Source organism: Egretta garzetta, unplaced genomic scaffold (genome assembly GCF_000687185.1).
Source record: "Egretta garzetta isolate BGI_Z169 unplaced genomic scaffold, ASM68718v1 scaffold165, whole genome shotgun sequence".
NCBI classification, from domain to species: Eukaryota; Metazoa; Chordata; class Aves; order Pelecaniformes; family Ardeidae; genus Egretta; species Egretta garzetta.
In genome coordinates, this window is record NW_009259694.1 from 1389765 (window position 1) to 1409407 (window position 19643).

General features: G+C 38.0%; 1 protein-coding gene across 1 annotated transcript in view; it reads right to left on the minus strand.

The window, feature by feature from the left end:
• Positions 1-19643, minus strand: part of LOC104126339 (transmembrane protein FAM155A) — a 169597-nt gene that overhangs the window by 149739 nt on the left and 215 nt on the right. The gene's annotated exons all lie outside the window — the stretch shown is intronic.

Genomic DNA, 19643 nt, shown 5'->3' on the forward strand with positions numbered 1-19643 from the left:
TTTCAGGATTGTGCAAGAAATTACGGGATGTTTTGGACGAACCAAACATGAGGAAAGAGCGGGATCAAGGTAGAACAAATATGAAAGGGAGGGATAAGGATAAAAAGCATTGGTCACATGCAAATCATGCAAACATGTGGCTCATCAGGCCATGCCCTGCACCCCATCAGCGCAGTTCGTCCTGTCTTCTCATTGATCTACATTTCCAATTCCTTTCCTGCACGAGGGGACTCTGTTCAGTGTGCATGTGTGTATGGAGGTCTCCATGCCAGCAACCGGGGTCTGTGTCTGTCTGTCTGTCTGCAGTGCCAGCAACTAGAGAGGCCAATGAGCCTGCATGTTGAGTTGGTGTGCATGTGCCAGCTTGTGATCAGTGATGAAAATCAAGCTGGACTAGCTGGCAATTAGGATAAGAGGTTTGGAGCCAAGAATTGGAGCACCCATAACTCTGGGCCAGACACTAGAGAGACAGAAGGATCAGCAAGTTGGCTACTGGAGAGACAGGAGGTCTGAGTCAGATAATGGGGAGACCATGGAGGTAGAAGGTCATCTGCGGGTAAGGCCATAGGTCTGGTCTAGCTACAGGTAAGACTCTTTTGTAAACGTGTGTCCCTGTGTATGTGAAGAGATGAGAGGATCCAGGTACAGACTGGGTGACTGTAGCAATCTATAGTGTGTGGGAGTGCGTGTCTGTGTGTCTGTGTGTGTGTGTGCGCACATGTGTGTGCAGGCCTGATTCCCAGGAACAGGAGAGGGGCTGTGGGATTCAGTGGCTGACGTGCCCAGATGCCAGCAACTGGGGACACAATGGGGACCCAGGGAGCAGTCACTGGATACAGCTACTGGGGACTGGGTAAGTTTTCTGACTGGGGAAACACCTTAAAGTGTTTTGGAATCAGCAGCGGAAGCAGGAAGGAAATAGACTCTTCCATCCTCCATTAATAAAATACATTTTCCTCATCTTGTGGCTGTGTCACAACAGCTGAACCTTGCCTGCTTCACTCCTCCACCACAAAGAGGATGATGAGATCACATCAGAGCATGGTATGTGTGATAAAGGCAGAATTCCTCTTAATCCCCATGGTGGCTATTTTGTGACATAAGAACTGCAATTTTATTTTCTTAGTTGAAAAGCTGTTACTACTTAATAGTTCTATTATAAAAGCACCCGCAGGCCCTGCTTTAGGATCGGAGACTGTCTGTGATAGGCATTGCCTTCAGAGAGAGACGGGTTTAGTTTTTGCCTTAAGAGACTATGGTCAATGGGCAGGCTGGCAGCTGAAGAAAGCTATTACTGGTGCCAAAATTACTTAACCCCTTTTCAAACAATCCAGTTTTGCCTTTAAGCACACAGAAGCAAAAAGTTTGTCTCTAGGTATGATGAAACTCAAACTCTGGCTAGATATTTAAGTAATGTAAATACTTATGTGTATATTTATATTTAATGGTTTTGTTTCTGTATTTGCTATGCTATAAAATAATGTGAAAAAGGAGGACCTGATTATGTTTTGTTATACACTACTCCATTTTCACTTCAGGATTCTAACACTTATTTTTGATTATACAGCTCATGATTTGCAAATATAATAAATACATATTGCTTTCTAAAGTCAGTCAACATATTTGATGATTAAATATCTTCCATTACGTTTTTCAAATTTAAACACTAATATACTACCATTAACTGTAAAAATGGCACTTAAAATTAAATAATATAGTCATTTTATCATTGCTAGTTAGAGATGTTAGAAAAAAGGACAAAAGGGCAGAGGAGAAAAAAGGTTTTGTGGTGAACAGTGTGAGCCAACAGCATGATGCACAGCTAAGTGGGAAGCCTGTGCAGATTCTGGAAGTACTCTGAATCGAAGGCCAGAGGATGGGGGAAGTGACATATGCTTATGCAGGTGAACAGACAGAGCTTGCAGCATGTGAAAACATCTTCTTAAGATAGCTAAGAAATCCCATTAACAATCTCTCAGCTGCAGGGCTGTGAAAAGGTGAGGTACAATAATCACTGATGGGAAACCTCGGGAAAAAGAAATCAGGAAAAAATAGTCTAGAGTGAGAAGTCAGATGATCCATTTAGTTGATAGGGTTTTAGCCTGCTCTCTTAAATAAATGGAACAGAAGCAATAATTCATCATTGTTCTACCTTCTTGACTGTCTTGTGAACCCTAAATGTATTAGAGCACTCTGACTCTGTCCTGCATGATTACAGACATGATTATTCATGCAGGAAATGATTACTTTTTGTTTAAACTCGTGGAATATCCTTTGCTGTATCAATGCTGTGATTAAAAAAGCTCTTCTCTGCATAAAGTAAATGGCTTAAACTTGATCATGCTATAATTAACACCTAAATATATACAGGTATAAGTGTGTCAAACAGAGCTATGTGGCAATGATGCCATTCGCACCAGCTGTCTAAACTGTATAGGAATTTTCTACTTTTGTTCCATTTTGGAAAATGCCTGTTCAGGCAAATCAAATAATTCTATGAAAACTCATCAGTTTTAAGAAGAAAGTCATTGGAATATGTTTCTTAGCTCCATAGTAAACATCTTTTATATGTTAAGCCATTCTTTTTCACACTAAGCTCATAACAATACAAACAGAAGACCCAGACATGTCTTTCCTCTCAGTCTCTCTGAAGAGGGACCTGAAAAGCGCATTCTGTACCCCAGTTAAGTCCTATGCATTTTTCTTTCATACTTTGAAAGTCTTCTTTATCACCATGATGCAGAACAAGAATATTTTTTGAAATATGGAAGTTTCATGGGTGGGGAAAATGATTCTCCATTCACTTCCAAATCATCCGAGTATTGAGATTTCCTACAATTTAAAAGTGTTACAGCATGATTTCAGTCTTGAAACCATGTCCATCAACACCACAGTAACCATTTATCCTTGCCATGGAAGCATCTTACAGAAATTACATGGAGAAGAAACAGATGAAAGAACAGATATATTCATACATGATCCATATTCAGGTTTTAAACTGAGGAAAATAATCATAATCTGCTGTGATACAGAAGAGCAAGAACATTTAGCACAAATGATCAGGAAAAGAATTTCTCTAAATATTTTCTTTGGTCTTAATGAGATGTTGCATGTAGAGCTGTTCTTTAAAATTAGCATAGCTACATCAGGAATAAAAAGATGTACACATTCTCTAACTGTTCAGTATTTTTGTGGTACAGAACAGATACCACTAGGCCACACATACACACAAACCTAATCTCCCTTCCTCCCCCTGCTTCCTTCCTTCCTCCTTCTCTTTTTCATTCCTAATGCTGTTGCTTAAGGCATATGTCGTCTGAATGATATACTTTGGTCCATACTGGATTCCTGGTTGACTTTCAGCAGAAACAGCTTGTTTTCATCTTTATTTTTCTGTGTGATGAGAAATGTTTTCCTAGGTTCTTTTTACTGAAGCAATAAGAGCCAACTGGGGAAAAGGAAGTGAAGAATGTAATGCTAATACTTTCCTGATGATAAATGGACTGCCCAGTTACCAAACATAATACAAGAGACTAAACTAAGGGAAAGCTATTTTGCTATTCAACTGCAAGTGTTAGGAGTGTGTCTTTCTGAGAAACACAAACATGAATTTACATCACAGAAATGTCATTCTGAATAAGTAGGATTTTCCCTGAAATAATTTAGAAATGTAGCTCTAAGAGCCTCAGATAGTCTTCAAGGAGGTGGGGTGGAGGGATTGTTGTGTCCACATATCTGCTTCATATCTGTTTGGGGCTCTTTTTTCAGAAATAAACATAACTACATGAATTAAATCCAAATCATGTTCAAGTAGATTTAGTAAAGAGAGTTGACTTGATTTTTATTCCAGTGAAGGAAAAATGAGTGAAAAACAATGGCTTAACTGGTCCTTTTTGTTCATAAGGAGAGGATGAAAATCAAGTGAAACCTAAAAAAATTGATGAATATTTATTCTTTACTCCAAAAAAGAAAGAAATTAATTTGCTTCCTAGATCCCTGCCCTTTTCCATTCCCCTCATTATACAAATGGAACTTCTTTATTTTACCACTATATGAATCTGAGCAGCAAAAGATTTCATGTTTATTTTTATTTTGATTTTTAGCTGAATTATTTGAGATATCTGGTTTACTGCAGAGTTTCACTAACAGTTGGCACAGCAGAGAAAACAATAGCTTGTTACATGGATGCAGGAATGAGTGTCCAGCTGTTCTTACAATGGCTTTTCCATCAGAGAAAACACAATGTCAAATGACATCCTTTGGTACCATGTCTGAACAAGGATAAAAAGAAAATAGGATACATTCCAATCTTGGTTGCCCTGTGTACATTTCAAAGCATGTTGGTATACAGACACAGGTGGAATGATTTCACACATAATGTGATGTAGCTGAGACTTGATTTCTCTTCAAACCAATAATTGACATGTAAAATAGAATTTGCAGGCTAACATTCCATTAACAATTGATTTTATCTCTGAGCAGAAAAGACTGCTTTTATTTTAAACCTTTTCTTGGCCAAAATCTAAGACAATTAATTTGTTCCACACAGTGACATGGACATACTAGAGACAATATATGCAATGCCATGACTCAAATGAAGGAACATAACAATAAATACTTGTTTTGAATAACACCTACAGAATATAGCAGCCATTGTCTAATTCTCATAGTTCATTGCTGCATTGATCTAAGTGCCAGTATTTTAAAGATATTAACCTGTTTAACAGAGCACCAGATGGGGCATCTAAGAGAATTTTTGGGGGGCTAAGAGAACTTTTTTATGAATTCTAGCAGAGGTTATGAGATGGTCCCATTGTGGAACATCTTAACATTATGTAGACATCATTCTACAAATTGTCAGAAGTATGTGATGTTTCTCCAAGATCCACAGCAAGAGACTGATGGTTGCCCTTCAAGAATAGATATTTGCTTCCTAGCTGGCAAATTCCTGAGCTTCCTACTGTAAAACGTGTTTTCTTTCTTGAACCTGGGCATACTTGTTTGCTTTTATTATCAGACATCCCTGAGGACATGACTTGTAAACACAGAAGGCCTACAAGATTGGATCTCTAGAAAAGTTTGTAATTAAGCTACAATTAAGCCAAAGGGTGAATTTATGAGAAAGTAGGAGGATTAAATCTAATCCCTAGGTTTAATACAGTTGTGAGAAGTTCCTGAAAAACCATAAAAGACAGCTGCTGAGAGCAGAGGGCCTAGTGCGGTAAGAAGCAAATAGTGTAGAAGAATTTCTCTTTTTATATATTTGGTTTGTTAAGGCATTTTACTAATTCTGTTTGGGACAGTGCTCATGTGCTCCCAAAGTCCTGAATCAGTAAAGAAATGTTTGAATATGTTATGTTCAGTGAAGCTCCTCAAATTTTTTGACTATTCACTTAATGAGAGATGTCAGGTACTTAAAAGGCCTATACAAGGACTGGTGGTAGACGGCTTATTGTTTGAATTAAAAGAGTATTAATAATTTGCATAAAGTTAATATAAATAAAATTATGAATGACATTTGAATGGATAAGCAATGTGATGGTCAGTAAATACTTCTAAGGATTCTTAGGTACAAAAGCTAGCCAGTTATGAATTGTTTAAATACAGAGTATATGCTCATGAGGGGACAGTATATACCCAAAACAACAGTTATCTGCACTTCTGATTTCGGGAAATGTTGAATTCAGAAAAAACCTAAGTGCTAGAGAATAAAGTTGTTCTCATGATCTGCATTAGTTGATTTCCTTTCAATTTATTTTTAAAATCTCTAACCCATAGCTCTGAATAAAACATTACAGGCTGTTTGCGAACATAATTGTAAAACAATATTGGTTTGCTTCAATCCTATTTTATCACAGCAAAACTAGCTGAGCCTTTGGTGGTGCATTCTAAACCAGAAATTATAGTACCACCCAAGAACAAAACTGTAAGTATGTCATCCTTCTTTAATATAACCTCCCCCTGGACGTAATACTTTGAGAAACAGATTATGTTAAGCCTGAGGAGATAAACAACCTGTGAGTTTTATCAAGACACGCTGCAAACATCTTCAGTTTCTATTCATGTCAGTGGGAGCTGCCAGAGCTCAATGATTTTTGGGAACAAGCTTTGAATAGAACCATCATCAAAACAGCAATCTTTCCATTTGGACAGCAGCAATGAGAAACAATGTGTTTCTGTCCAGTTCAAGCTATGCTGGAGATACCAAATAATCTCCTATAAGAATTATCAGTTTCAAACTACAATAATTTCTGAATATATAAACCAAGTTCAGGTAGTCCATAATCTGTTTGGATACTAGATAAGGAAATTAAAAAATCTTGACCTGTCTTTGTTCTTTACAGATACGTAGCTGCAAGATCTCAAAGAGAATTTGTCACTAGCACTAGCTGTGGCAGACTCAATGAAATCACAGGAGGAAAAGAAAATTTTAGTATAGACAGATGAGAGTAGGCTGACTATGCTGAACTATTTTATAATAGTGGTAAAATGAAGAATACAAAGGATATGGAAAACACACTGAGAAGCTAATTTATGTGGGGAAAATGCTTAGAGTGATGCACTGTCTATCAAATGAGGCTGCAGTCATAACTGCTTTTATAAAATGAAAGAAAACATTCCTGTAAGAGATGCTACCAATGCATTTGTTACACCTTAAAAAGCCATTTCACTATTTGTTGTGCATATGAAATTATATATAAAATAATTATATGCATGCATCCTTGAGCTAGTGCTGGTTTTGTCTACATCATGTGCTCATGGTAGTTTTCATATGAGGATGGAATAAATATTGATGGACATTTTTGTCAATTGGCTATAAATCTATGTAAGAAGTAAGTAAAAGGACGTAACATTCTTCATTTCTGAAATCAGAACACAAAATGGTTATAATTTCCAAGGTAGTAACTCTGAATCTCTGTTTGCCAGGCAGTGGGAAAATTATGTTGAATGGGGAGTCAAGAAAGATCACAGATCTTTTTTTTAGTATGCAGGACATTTTTTCCTAATGATTGGATCAACAGAAATGTCCAAATATTTATTGTTTAATTACTTGCAGTTTAGGGGTAAATACACTGAGCTGTTTCAAAGAGATTTTTCCCTCTCTTAAACTGCATACAATCCTCTGTTAAGTATGTTGATTTCCATTTTTATTTGCATGAAAGAAAAGCAATTATTTGACATAATTACAGGCATGCTGTTGACAATTTGTCATTTGATTCATCCATGGTTAATATTTCCAAGGGCAACTGTTGCAACATTTTTAGCATCCATCTTTCTTTTCTTTTTTTTCCTTGTTTTCCTTTTCCTTTTCCTTTTCCTTTTCCTTTTCCTTTTCCTTTTCCTTTTCCTTTTCCTTGTCTTTTTTTATGATGAATGTTTCAGATTTCTGTGCAAGAAGTTTGTCTGTGCATTCATTTACTGTCTTCTTCATTCACCCTAGTAGTACTGTAAAAATGTTACATACTCCAAACCAAAAAGAAAAAAAAGGAGGTAACTGACTGTAAAACAAGCTATACTCAAATTTAATTTAGCAGTGGCGATTGTAATTGGTTTAAATAGTTGAAACACTTCCAAGCTTTTACACATAAAAGCGCAGATGAAAATAGATCTGCAATTCAAGCTACTGAATCGTCTGCTATGGCGTAGTTTAGACTGCAAAAAAAGAAGCATCTGCTCTTATTTCCTGAATTCACTCTAAATATGTGAATTAAAATGTTTCCACAACCTAAATGGTAAATAGTATGTTTTCAATGTGCTTGTATGTTTTTCTCAAAACTCTAACCTTAGGCAACACTACCACTGATTTAATGGTTCACAGATTTTGTCTGAATTGGTAACTAAGCTCTTCAGGAGCTAGTACACTCATTACTAAGAAAAGAAACATGCAAAGAAGAGTTTAGATATTTGTGGATTTCTGGCACAATGCTGGTTTTAGTATAGGCAATGAAATGTTCTCAAGGATAGCTATATTTTATCATTAGCAACTGTTTAAGCATTGCAAATTTCTATGAAAATACAAATTTCTGATCCTGAAAGGTGCTGGACACCCTCAAGTGCTATTACATTAAATGTGAGTCAAGATCTTGAAGTACCTCACACAAGATGCTTGGAATATCCATTCAGGCCCTCTATAAGTTAAAATTCATTCAAAACTTAATGTGGGAGTATACCAACAGATGTCATTTTCTCTAAGTACAAGCCTTTTGAGCAAAACAGACAGGACTGTAATAAATGGTACCATGATGAATTTCAAGCATTAAACATTTCCATTAAGCACAACAAAAAGCCACCCATTTAAAATTCTGAGAGAATCTATGAAAGCAGGCTAGCCATGTTCTGATTTTTTCTTCTTAGTGAGTAAGTTGTTATACTGCATTTTTAAGTGACAGGACAAAGTATTAGATACGATTATTGCAGTATTAAAGATTACATACACGTATCATTAAAAGACATTATTTTTACACTACTGTGTGATGCAAGAAAAGTGGAAAAAATTAAAGCCCATCATTTCTTCTGAAGAAAACTCTTTCTCTAACTTTCTGCTTAACATGAACCAAAAGAACTATTTGTCAAATGATGTTAAAAGATCAATTTATTTCCTCATTCTTTTCAAGTGTAAATTTGAACTGCATCCATATGAAGTTTAAACAAGTTAAATTATTGAACTGTGAGTCTCTGTGTGTGTAAGCAATAAGCTTCATTTAAGCCAGCCTTGAGTTTCTAGACTGAATTTGAGTCATTTGTTCTTATTAGTATTTCCTGCACAAAGTAAGAAACATCACTTAAGGAGAAATGATTTGGTTTAGGAATTGTTTTAACTGCCACTCTTCTGCTGTTCTGCAGAGAAAGATGTTCCAGCTTTTTCTCATTAACTGCACCTCCTATACCCGTCCTTTTCCTCAGACACAGACTGTCCATTACATGTTATTTCTAAGCGTACTTGGGCATGACAGAGCAGACTAGGGAAGCACAGTTTGCACTTCTTGTATCTGCTCCTCTGAAGACAATCATTCTCTACATACAACATCCTATATATGAGTCTGAGAAGTGGGAAGGGATTCTGAAAAGCCTGGCTTTTAAGTTTTCAGCTAAACTGGGGTGATCTGTCTTCACCTTTTCACTCAGGAAGTTGCTAAATTATCATCTCTGTCATACAAAGTAGTACTTCTGAAGAGGAAATACACTTCTAATAAAACAGATGGCACCAAATGATACAGTCCTCAGAAAGGATGTCTAGAGAGTCTTACAAAATCTTCTTAACCAGCATATTCTCTTGCTTTGACTTGAAAATACAAAATATAGGTGGCTGGATATATATTTTTACCATTTTATGGAAAGAATTCTTTTTTAAAAAAATTATTTTCATTCTATATTGTGATGAAACTGAGGCCATTTCAGACTGAAAACATGTTAGAGTATTCAGATGGGATATAAGAAATCTGTTTCTGCCTTTTTTAGGTGTAAGGGTGAACAAGAAGAAGAATCTGAGCCTGCTATTTCCTGAATATTTGTCTTCCTTGCAGTCCTGGCTGTTCTAGAGATGGGAGTGAGCAGGGGAGAATTTTTCTTTGTTATGACCAGAAATTTCATTCAGGATAATGGAAACAGTTACATTTCCTTAAAAAGTTCTGGTCTCAGCAAAAGGCTATTTTCTAAACTAAGTTTGAAAATTTGCACAGCAACACTATGCTAACTTAATACACTTCATATAGTTCACACCAAATAAAGGAAACCCAGAAAAATACGTTTGTTGGTTCTGTTTTTCCCCTCTAATTCTGGATTCAAAGTTATATATTTATCTTTGGGGGGAAAAAATAAAAAAACAACAAAAAAACAGCCTCTGAAGTGTTTTTCACTCTACTCTTACCTGCAAATTTAAAACACAGAACTTCTATACTTAGAAGAATGCTTAGAGGTGACACAGCTAATGAAAACTTATGCTGCATGTCTCTCACTGAAGAGTAAGCTCTGCAAGCATCTCCTCAAACACCAGGAACCAGTGCAGGTTTTTTTCCTCTACAGAAAGCCATTCTTTCTCAGCATGCTGTCTTCCATGAAGAGTACTGTGATGTTCACTAACTCCTGTATACCATAGCATTTTATCCAGTTTCAAAATCTTGTGGCTTTGAATCTTTTTCCATCCTTATCTTCTACACCCTTTTCATCTAATCCTGCTGTGAACTCATTGATATGTGGGACAGTAGCTGCTGCATGAAGGTCACAGACAGAAGGCACACTTGAACAGACAGTGCATTGTTGAATTCTGGATGCAACTTTGCTCTAATACACTTATTATGATAATGAATGTCATACCTTAAATAACAGAAAGCAATCACAGTTTACAAAGGACAAGGCTTTTAGGACAGAGAAAAGTAGGGAGATGCTGAGACGGAAGGAGGAAGGAGTCACCATTCCTGACATTGCTCTGGCAGACAGAATCAAAGATTCAGGGACAAGCTCAGGAGAGACTTTAATCTCAGAGTATCACATGGAGTGCTAGAATTCTGTAACTGTGTGATAGAGATGTATTTCTCTAGTCAGACCACTTCAGATGGTGTGTAAGCCTGGAAATAACTTGTTGTTGTAACGATTTATTGCTGTACTCTATGAGTGGTTTTATTTCTTGTTATATCTCTTCTATTTTTGGACTTCTTTGTGAATCCAAAGAATTTTATGATGCTACTAGCAACTCTTTAGTTTATATCACGAAGGAAAAGATTCTTCAATCTGCTTAGCTTAAAAGTTACAATCTAAAAAGAAAGAACTAAAACCTCCTTTACAGTGAGTGGTTTTTTCCAGTCTCCAAGTGTACAGGAAATGTATAATGACAATAGGTGAGTATTAAGTATGGCAGCCTAAAATGACAGTGGCATCTATTCACCCAGGTGGAAGGAGAGAACAAGAGTCCGACACCCATCTAACTGTGACTCATGACCATTTTAATGTTAGCTAAATTTTGTGGTGCCATCATCCTAACCCTGTTCAGGCAACTTTAATGTGGAATAACTTCCATTCCCACCAGCCGACTACTTCCACCAAAATTTACGTGATACAGATAATCAGGCACATCTATCCCTACTGAAATCTTTCAAAGGCCTTTGCTTGAAACCTTTCAAGAGGTTCTCTTACAGGAATAAAACTTATTATTCATTTACATTGACTGTAATTCCTCCTTACAGTCTTTTTCTTCTGTTTTTCTAGATTTAGTTTTCCAACCAACATTTGAGGTACCCAGTACGAGCTTCACCTCTTTCAGATCATTCCCTATGAGGAAGCTAAAGTAGGAACCTGTGAAACTTGCCTGAGGCAAGAAAAAAGGTTTAAATACTCTTTTAGCCATACAGGCGACAGCAAAATCTGCAGAGAGGAGCGGGAGGGTGACAACCCTCAACTGATCGAGTCAGCTAAGAGGTTGTTAGTAGATACTGTGCTTATTTGGAGCTAAGTAATAGAAAGAAGTTATGTAGCACCAAAGAGAATGAACTGGAATACCTATTTACATCTTTCATCTAGAACATGCATCAGGTTCTTTCCACTAAAATGAGTTACTTGGTGATAATCAACAAGGAGTCAAACTTCTATTCCTCACAACATGTCTCCCTCTGCTAACAGGCAAAAAATCAGTATTGTGAATCTGTCATCAGTTATTTGTACATTTGTGATATACATCTACCATACAACAAAACCAGAAGACCATTGTTCATATTGAATATGTTACTTTCTATGGATACAAATTCTCAATCTGCTGAATAATCAGGTTACGTGATCAGTGTGTAAACCTCATCTCCATGGGCTGACAGTATTGGAAACTAGAAGAAACTTATAACATTATAAATTAACATTTGGTTTCTGGTATTTATTGCATTACAGACTAGAAGAAGAAATTTAAATGTAATGTTTATAAGCAGTTTTCTGGAAGTAGTTTCTCTTCCTTTTCTGCCTTTGCTTTCCTTCTTTCCCATAATTTTTACCAGACAATGCTGATGTGTTCTCTGTAGACTATTTTCTGTGTAGTACTACTATAGATATATTTACAGAAGATACACAGTTTAAGACAGCCATATTACTCCTGATTTTGTAAAAAATAACATTTTTCAAATTCTACTTTACTAAACATCCATAGATATATATCTGATGATAAATTGTTTCCTAGTAGATGTTTTTCAGGAATATACATTGGATTTGTAATGGATAGTACATCTACAATCTTTTCTGGTATTACCAAGAAGTGTTATAGATTAGCAAAATTTTTCTTCATGTGCATAAATTAGAAACTTGCACCAGAAAAACTGACCTAATGTAGAAACATAGACCAAACTGACAATAAGAAAATTAAAAAAAAATAGTTCGATCTGCAATGTTGACAGAGTATATTGGCAAATTCATGTCACCAGGTGAGACACCTGGCAGTGAACTGTGAATGATAGCATGAAATAATTTAAAAATATCTGAAAGTGTGGTAAAACACCATCTGCACATGTTGTTATTGCTATATTAGCTGCAGTCAACTAGGCAACAAAAATTAGCATACCGGTTTATCTTGCAGCAAAGCTCTCTTGAAATTCTATCATCACCACAAAGAGAATGTCAGTCACATTAAGAACATTGTTCAAGGCTTTAGCTGCATTAATACAAAGCAATATTGTAAAATTGACTTGAGTTTTCCAGAGTGTGAGTACTCATTAATTTGAATGGGGATCAATGACTCTGCAGAATTTCTTGAAACCATATTTTCTGTACATACACAAAGTTTAGTGGCCTGTTTGAATAACACTGAAGAACTTCATTCCACTCTACCAATCACTGAGTTCAGTTTCTAAGAGTATCTTAGAATGCTAAACTAGATTGAGCAAGACGTTCTGTGACAGTAAGGAAAAATACGTCTCAGAGACTGTTGCACATAATGGTAATAAAATCCTCACAAGGACATCACTCTAATATATCTGGCTTTGAAGAAATTATGTTTATAAATTTGCCATATATTATATATTAGTAAATGTTATACATTAATATTAGAACCAAAAAGCTGGATGTGTATTTGTGATTCATGTTGGTCCTGGGTTACTACATTTGAATCATTCCTTGTCAAGAAAAAAAAAAACAAGAAAAACAGTCCTGTAAATATAGTGAAAATTTATAGTCTTCAGTTTTAATTCTCCTTCTACATACACCTTTAAATAAGCTACTGCTTCATCTTGTGCCAGGTTTGATTTATGGCATTCAAAGTAAATACAAGAATAAAAGACGTGAATACTTGTTATCTCCTGGTAAATTATAGGCTTTCACAAGCTTGTATTTTATAGCCTGATGTTAAGGAATATAAATATAAAGCACACTATAAAAGCTTTGTCAGTGATCACCCAAAGGACTTACAAAGACTCTTCCTAACAACTGTCAGATCTTTAACTAAAGGTTGAGTAAAATAATACTGGAAGCCATGGGGAGACCTTAAAGTTGTCATGGAACAGGAGATTACTTTTTGGAGATTTCTCTGTTTACAGTAACGAAATGTCATGATTGTCAATATATATATATATATTTTGCTATGTAAGATGACATGAAGCGGGAACTGGGAAATACCAGTGAGTAGGATAAGGAGAACAATCTCAGGGAAATTCTGGTGATAAGGACATAAGTATATAACACTTCTACGTAACACTTCAGAGGAAAGCTGGCTGCAATTCTTCTAATATATTTGTCCCAGAAAACCTAAGTTGGCTGCAGTACATATGTGAGGCTTTTGACAAGCATAGGATTGCCAGAAAGAAACACATAGAAGAAAAATCACTCCTGGACAGCCAATAAATCAGACACTCAGAAACTCTGTGGCTTTTAGGAGATCAAATTTAAAATTCATAACAATACACACTAACAAGTTGAACCTCATTCTCTTTTGTTTCAAATAAATGCCCTGTTGGTTAATTGGTAGAAAATGTTTGACTTTGTTAAAACTGTTTAATTGAGTATGAAACCGCTAAGAGAAGTCAGCTACAGCAGGTTGCTCAGGGTTGTAACCAGCTGGGTTTTTAATATCGGCAAGTTTGGAGACTCCACAACATCTCTGGACAACCCATTTTCAACTAACTTCACAAGTAAATAAGTGTTCTCTTATCTTTAAGCAGAATTTCTTGTATGTCTGTTTGTGCCTGTTGCCTCTTGCTCCTTTCACTGGCATCACTGAGAGGAATGGCCCATCTTCTTTACTAACCCCATCAGAGATTTATACACATTGATGAGATCTCCCTGTGCCTTCTCTTCTTGAGGCTGAACAGTCCCAGCTCTCTCAGCCTCTTCTTGCATGACAGATGCCCTAGTCCCTTCATTGTCTTTGCGGCCCTGTGCTGGACTTGCTATAAGTCACCCATGTTTCTCCTGTACTAGAGAGCCCGTGAGTGTACCTAGCACTCCTGATGTGCCTTATCAGTGCTGAGCAGAGGGGAAGATCACCTCACTTGACCTTGTAGCAATGTTCTGCCTAAAGCAGGAATTCCTTCTTGATGAAGAATACAGAAAAGATCTAAATCAAAATATTTTGCTGAATGGGTAAATTTTCCCATAAACACATTCAAAGTGCAGAGGTAGGATGACAGGGAACAAGGAATAAGTGTAAAGCAGCCAAATGAATTCTCTTTTGAGCATATAGATTCAGTTTGGGGATCTGCAGCTTTATATACTATATGGTTTGCAGGTATAATGGAACACACACTAAGCAGGATACCAGTAATGTATGTATCTGATTTGTCAATTTTTTGATTTACTGTTCCTGCTATGGAGAAGAAGGTGGTAAGATTTGATATTGTTACTGTAGGACAAAAAGAGCTTTTGAAAATGTCTCTTTCATGGGCTTCAGTGATTTCCTTTTTTCACCTGTTATTCATGACCATGTGATGTACATAACTTCTGATTTTCAGACTACTTGATTTTCAACTACTTGAATTTATGTCTTTACAGGTGACTAAGTTAGCTGGAGCACACTCTTAGATCTTTCCTGAAATGACTAACCAAGCCCTCAGGCTTCCCAGTCCTTGGAGGTAAGCAAGCAAGCCTGGAGAAAGCATGACCTTGCCTCAGTTGAGGTGGACCAGGTTAAGGATTTTTTAAGTAAGCTGGACAGCCACAAGTCCATGGGCCCTGATGGAATGCACCCGCGAGTGCTGAGGGAGCTGGCAGATGTCATTGCTGAGCTACTCTTCATCATGAAAGGTCCTGGAGAACAGGAGAGGCGTCTGAGGACTGGAGGATAGCCAATGTCACTCCGGTCTTCAAAAAGGGCAGGAAGGAAGACCCAGGGAACTACAGGCTAGTTAGTCTCACCTCTGTCCCTGGAAAGGTGATGGAACAACTCATTCTGGGTGTCCTCTCCAAGCAAGTGGATGAAAAGAAGGTGATCAGGAGTATCCAGCATGGATTCACTAAGGGGAAATCATGCCTAACCAGTCTGATAGCCTTCTACGATGGCATGACCGGCTGGGTAGATGAGGGGAGAGCGGTGGATGTTGTCTACCTTGACTTCAGCAAGGCTTTTGACACTGTCTCCCATAACATCCTCATAGGGAAGCTCAGGAAGTGTGGCTTGGATGAGTGGACAGTGAGGTGGATTGGGAACTGGCTGAATGGCAGGGCTCAGAGGGTTCTGATCAGCAGTACAGAGTCTAGTTGGAGGCCTGTAGCTAGTGAAGTTCCCCAGGGCTCAGTACTTGGCCCGGTCTTGTTCAACTTATTCGTCAATGACCTGGACGAGGGGACAGAGTGTACCCTCAGCAAGTTCACTGATGACACAAAACTGGGAGGATTGGCTGATACACCAGAAGACTGTGATGCCATTCAGTGGGACCTGGACAGGCTGGAGAGTTGGGCGGAGAAGAACCTGATGAAGTTCAACAAGGGCAAGTGTCGAGTGCTGCACCTGGGGAGGTCGAACCCCATGCACCAGTACAGGCTGGGGGCTGGCCTGCTGGAAAGCAGCTCTGCTGAGATGGACCTGGGAGTCCTGGTGGATGACAAGATGACCATGAGCCAGCAGTGTGCCCTTGTTGCCAAGAAAGCCAATGGTGGCTGGCCTGCTGGAAAGCAGCTCTGCTGAGATGGACCTGGGAGTCCTGGTGGATGACAAGATGACCATGAGCCAGCAGTGTGCCCTTGTTGCCAAGAAGGCCAATGGTATCCAGGGGCACATTAAGACAAGCGTGGTGAGCAGGACAAGGAAGGCTATCCTCCCCCTCTACTCTGCCCTGGTGAGACCCCACCTGGAGTACTGTGTCCATTTCTGGTCTCTCCAGTTCAAGAAAGATGAGGAACTCCTAGAAAGAGTCCAGAGGAGGGCTACAAAGATGATGAGGGGACTGGAGCATCTCCCCTGTGAGGAAAGGCTGAGGGAGTTGGGCTTGTTTAGCCTGAAGAAGAGAAGAATGAGAGGGGAGATCATAAATACTTACAAATATCTCAAGGGTGGGTGTCACGAGGATGGATCCAGACTCTTTTCAGTGGTGCTCAGCGACAGGACAAGGGGCAATGGGCACAAACTGAAGTATAAGAGGTTTCAGTTGAATATGAGGAAGAACTTCTTTCCTTTGAAGGTGAGAAAGCACTGGAACAGGCTTCCCAGGGGTGTTTGTTGAGTCTCCTTCTCTGGAGGTATTCAAAACCCACCTGGTTGATGTCCTGTGCAACCTGCTCTAGGTGAACCTGCTTTAGCAGGGGGATTGGACTAGATGGTCTCCAGAGGTCCCTTCCAACCCCTGCCATTCTGTGATTCTGTGATACTCCAGGATTACCCACTTGGCAATGCTGGATTCCAATCTTTATCACTGAAGTGATGATCAGAGCTATTTTTCTGAAGTAATAGTGGAACATTATTGTAGATTACCAGGAGCTGTTATGTCTAAGGAGAAAAGTGGGTTTCAATTAACATGACCTAGGCTGAGTAAGCAGGAAGTCAGTCATATGTTGACTATATCTATGAATATAGCCCATACTGTTACTGTATAGTCTAGATATGGATATCTTCTTTCACAGTATAGTCAGTTACATCTTCACTAAGTGAGCAGATCTTGCTTATGTGAAGTATAAAGAGCATTCCCCTATTTTCACTCATTTGCAATGTGAGCAGGAATAGGCAGACTCCACAAAAGAGTTGCTCCTGTTGGCTTCATAACCTGTGTGCTGTTGGCTCATATGGGCCTCGTGGGAGGTACAACAGCTAGCTAAGCAGGAAGGGAATCTATCTCCTCCAGGACAGCTCCTGGAACTGTTCAACCAATACTGGAGAGCCCCAAACATAGTTATGAGGTTATTTATCTATTTTTTAACAGAGCCAAGAGATATTAAAGGAGATTGGGGATCCTTTGTGCTAGGCATCATGCAGCACATAATAAAAACAATCTCTTCTCTTATTTCAAAATACTGGAAAAAGCATTATGTTCCATTTTAATCATGAAAAATTGAGGTTCAGACCTGCTGAAAGCAATGAAGGTCTTCATAGGAGATCTGGAAACTGAACTCAGTTATTTTGAATCCAGCACAGCTTAAGAATCAAGTCCCATTACGGTTAGCCTGAAATACAGGACAGTTCAGGGTATGGACTATAAAATCGAGTGAACTTTAAAACTTTTTCAGTCAGCTAATGAGCTCCCTTGCAATATTCAAATTAAGTGTTATACAAGGTCTTTTTCCTTTTTTTTTTTAGTTACTTGGACATTATCTTTAAAACACTTTCTTTTTTACAGCAGTCTTCAGTCCAGTTTTCTAATTTTAGGTTCTTCATCAGCTCTTAGCACAGTACAGAATTTTTGTATGAAATTAAGTTGCCTAGTTTATTTGATTCTGTATTAAAAAAACCAAAACCTTTTTTTAATTCTATTTCTCTTTTAAATTTAGCTTTAAAGTTATAACCAAACAGTTTAACATAAAAATATGAGCAACTGAGATAATTCAATCATAAACATACTTTGAACCCCTGGGCACTAGTTGCACTTTTTATTTGATTTGCTTGTTTAAAAGGTTATTATAGCATTGTGACATAGCTCTGTTGCTTTTTCTTTCTGGTCCCCGGCACATACCTCACCCCCCCAAACTTGAAAAATAAGTTATCATCACTTCACTAAACAGGCGGAATGTTCACTAAAGATGCAGGGTAACTGATCAGATTGGCCTTGTGTTTAAGAAAGGTTTTTCTTGTACGTAAGGAAGGGAGTTTGTGCACACACATTGATTTTTAACTTAATGCTCTGTGAAGAGTCTTTCTGAAGTCAGCTTCTGCTTGAATGTAGGAAGCTGAACATGCACATAAACCTTCATGAGATCAGACAATAAAAAGATAAGCAATGTCTTATTCTCCAGGCTTTAAAATACAGCAGTGCATAAGCTGAGCTTTCCCCATACAGGTAAATTATGGCAACTGGGTATGTGGTACTACTGCTGCTGCTTTTCCTGACACGATTGCTTTTGTCACCACCTCTGTCTCCCTCACTGTTGCTCTGATTGCTAGCATTTATGTTGGTGACAGGAGCAGTGACAGCAGGCACAGCAGCAGGCAGCTTCAATCTGTGAGATACATCTTCATTTTAGATATCCTTTGGAAGGAGATTGTCTTCTGTATAATAGAGTATGAGGAGTAACACAAGATGTGCAATGTGGCAAAAGAATGATCCACATATACTCTACAGAAATGTGTTAAAAGCAAAGGACCAGAGTGTAGAAGGAAATGTAGGTTATGTCTGGCATTCAGATTCTATACATTTTTAATAAGTTAACGTGTACAATAAAAACCAGTCAAAACAGCTTTTGCCATCCTCAGGTTTCTTTGTTCGTCTGTTGAAACAACTCATTCTCAAGGAATAAAATGCCAAAGGGAAGGTTCTAGTTATTTTGACTAAAACTATTTATGAACTCTCCAAGGGAAAGACAAAGGAGGAACTAACTGAGTTGCAAATATGCAAAAATATTTTCTTCTGCTTTCCTGTTCATAGAGTGCAAGGGGAAAAAAAAAAAGAAAACAAAAAAAAACCCCAAAGCCACAGTCAATCTTCTTTACCTTCAGGTAATACTTTTATTTTTCTGATATTTTTCTTCCCCCCAGACCTAAGACAGGGCAATAATATTTGCTGAAAGGTTCTATTTTGAATAAGGTAAATGCTCCTAAGTTGGAGCCTCATACAGCGGCAGTACTGTGGTCCCATCTGAGTCAAACAGGTGACGTTTCTGACTTAGTTCATTGGTTTTCTTTGTCATCTTTATGTGTTCATGGGTAGCTGGCATTTATAGTCCCTTATTTCCTCATGCCCACTGTAACAGACTATTTGTCAGCTATAATTTGCTCAAAAGCAACCAACCAAAACTGCATACAGAAGCACAAAGGAAAAAGAGCAAGGTGGTTTACAGAAAAATATACACTTTTAAGGTTAAAGGGATCTTTTAAAACCACCAGTAAAACTAGTGAATTTCGCCAAAAATTTCTAGCATTGTATTGTTTCCTTTTGCAAATTCCTACGGAAAGGAGTATTTCTCAGCACTCTGCCCAAGTGTTAAAGAGGGCCACAAACTGCTTGCACAGACCAGGGAATGCTTAGCTACCTTTATCCTTGGCATTGGCCCAGCTCATTTAGTCTGGCAAAATGTTGTGGTTTAACCCAGCAGGCAGCTGA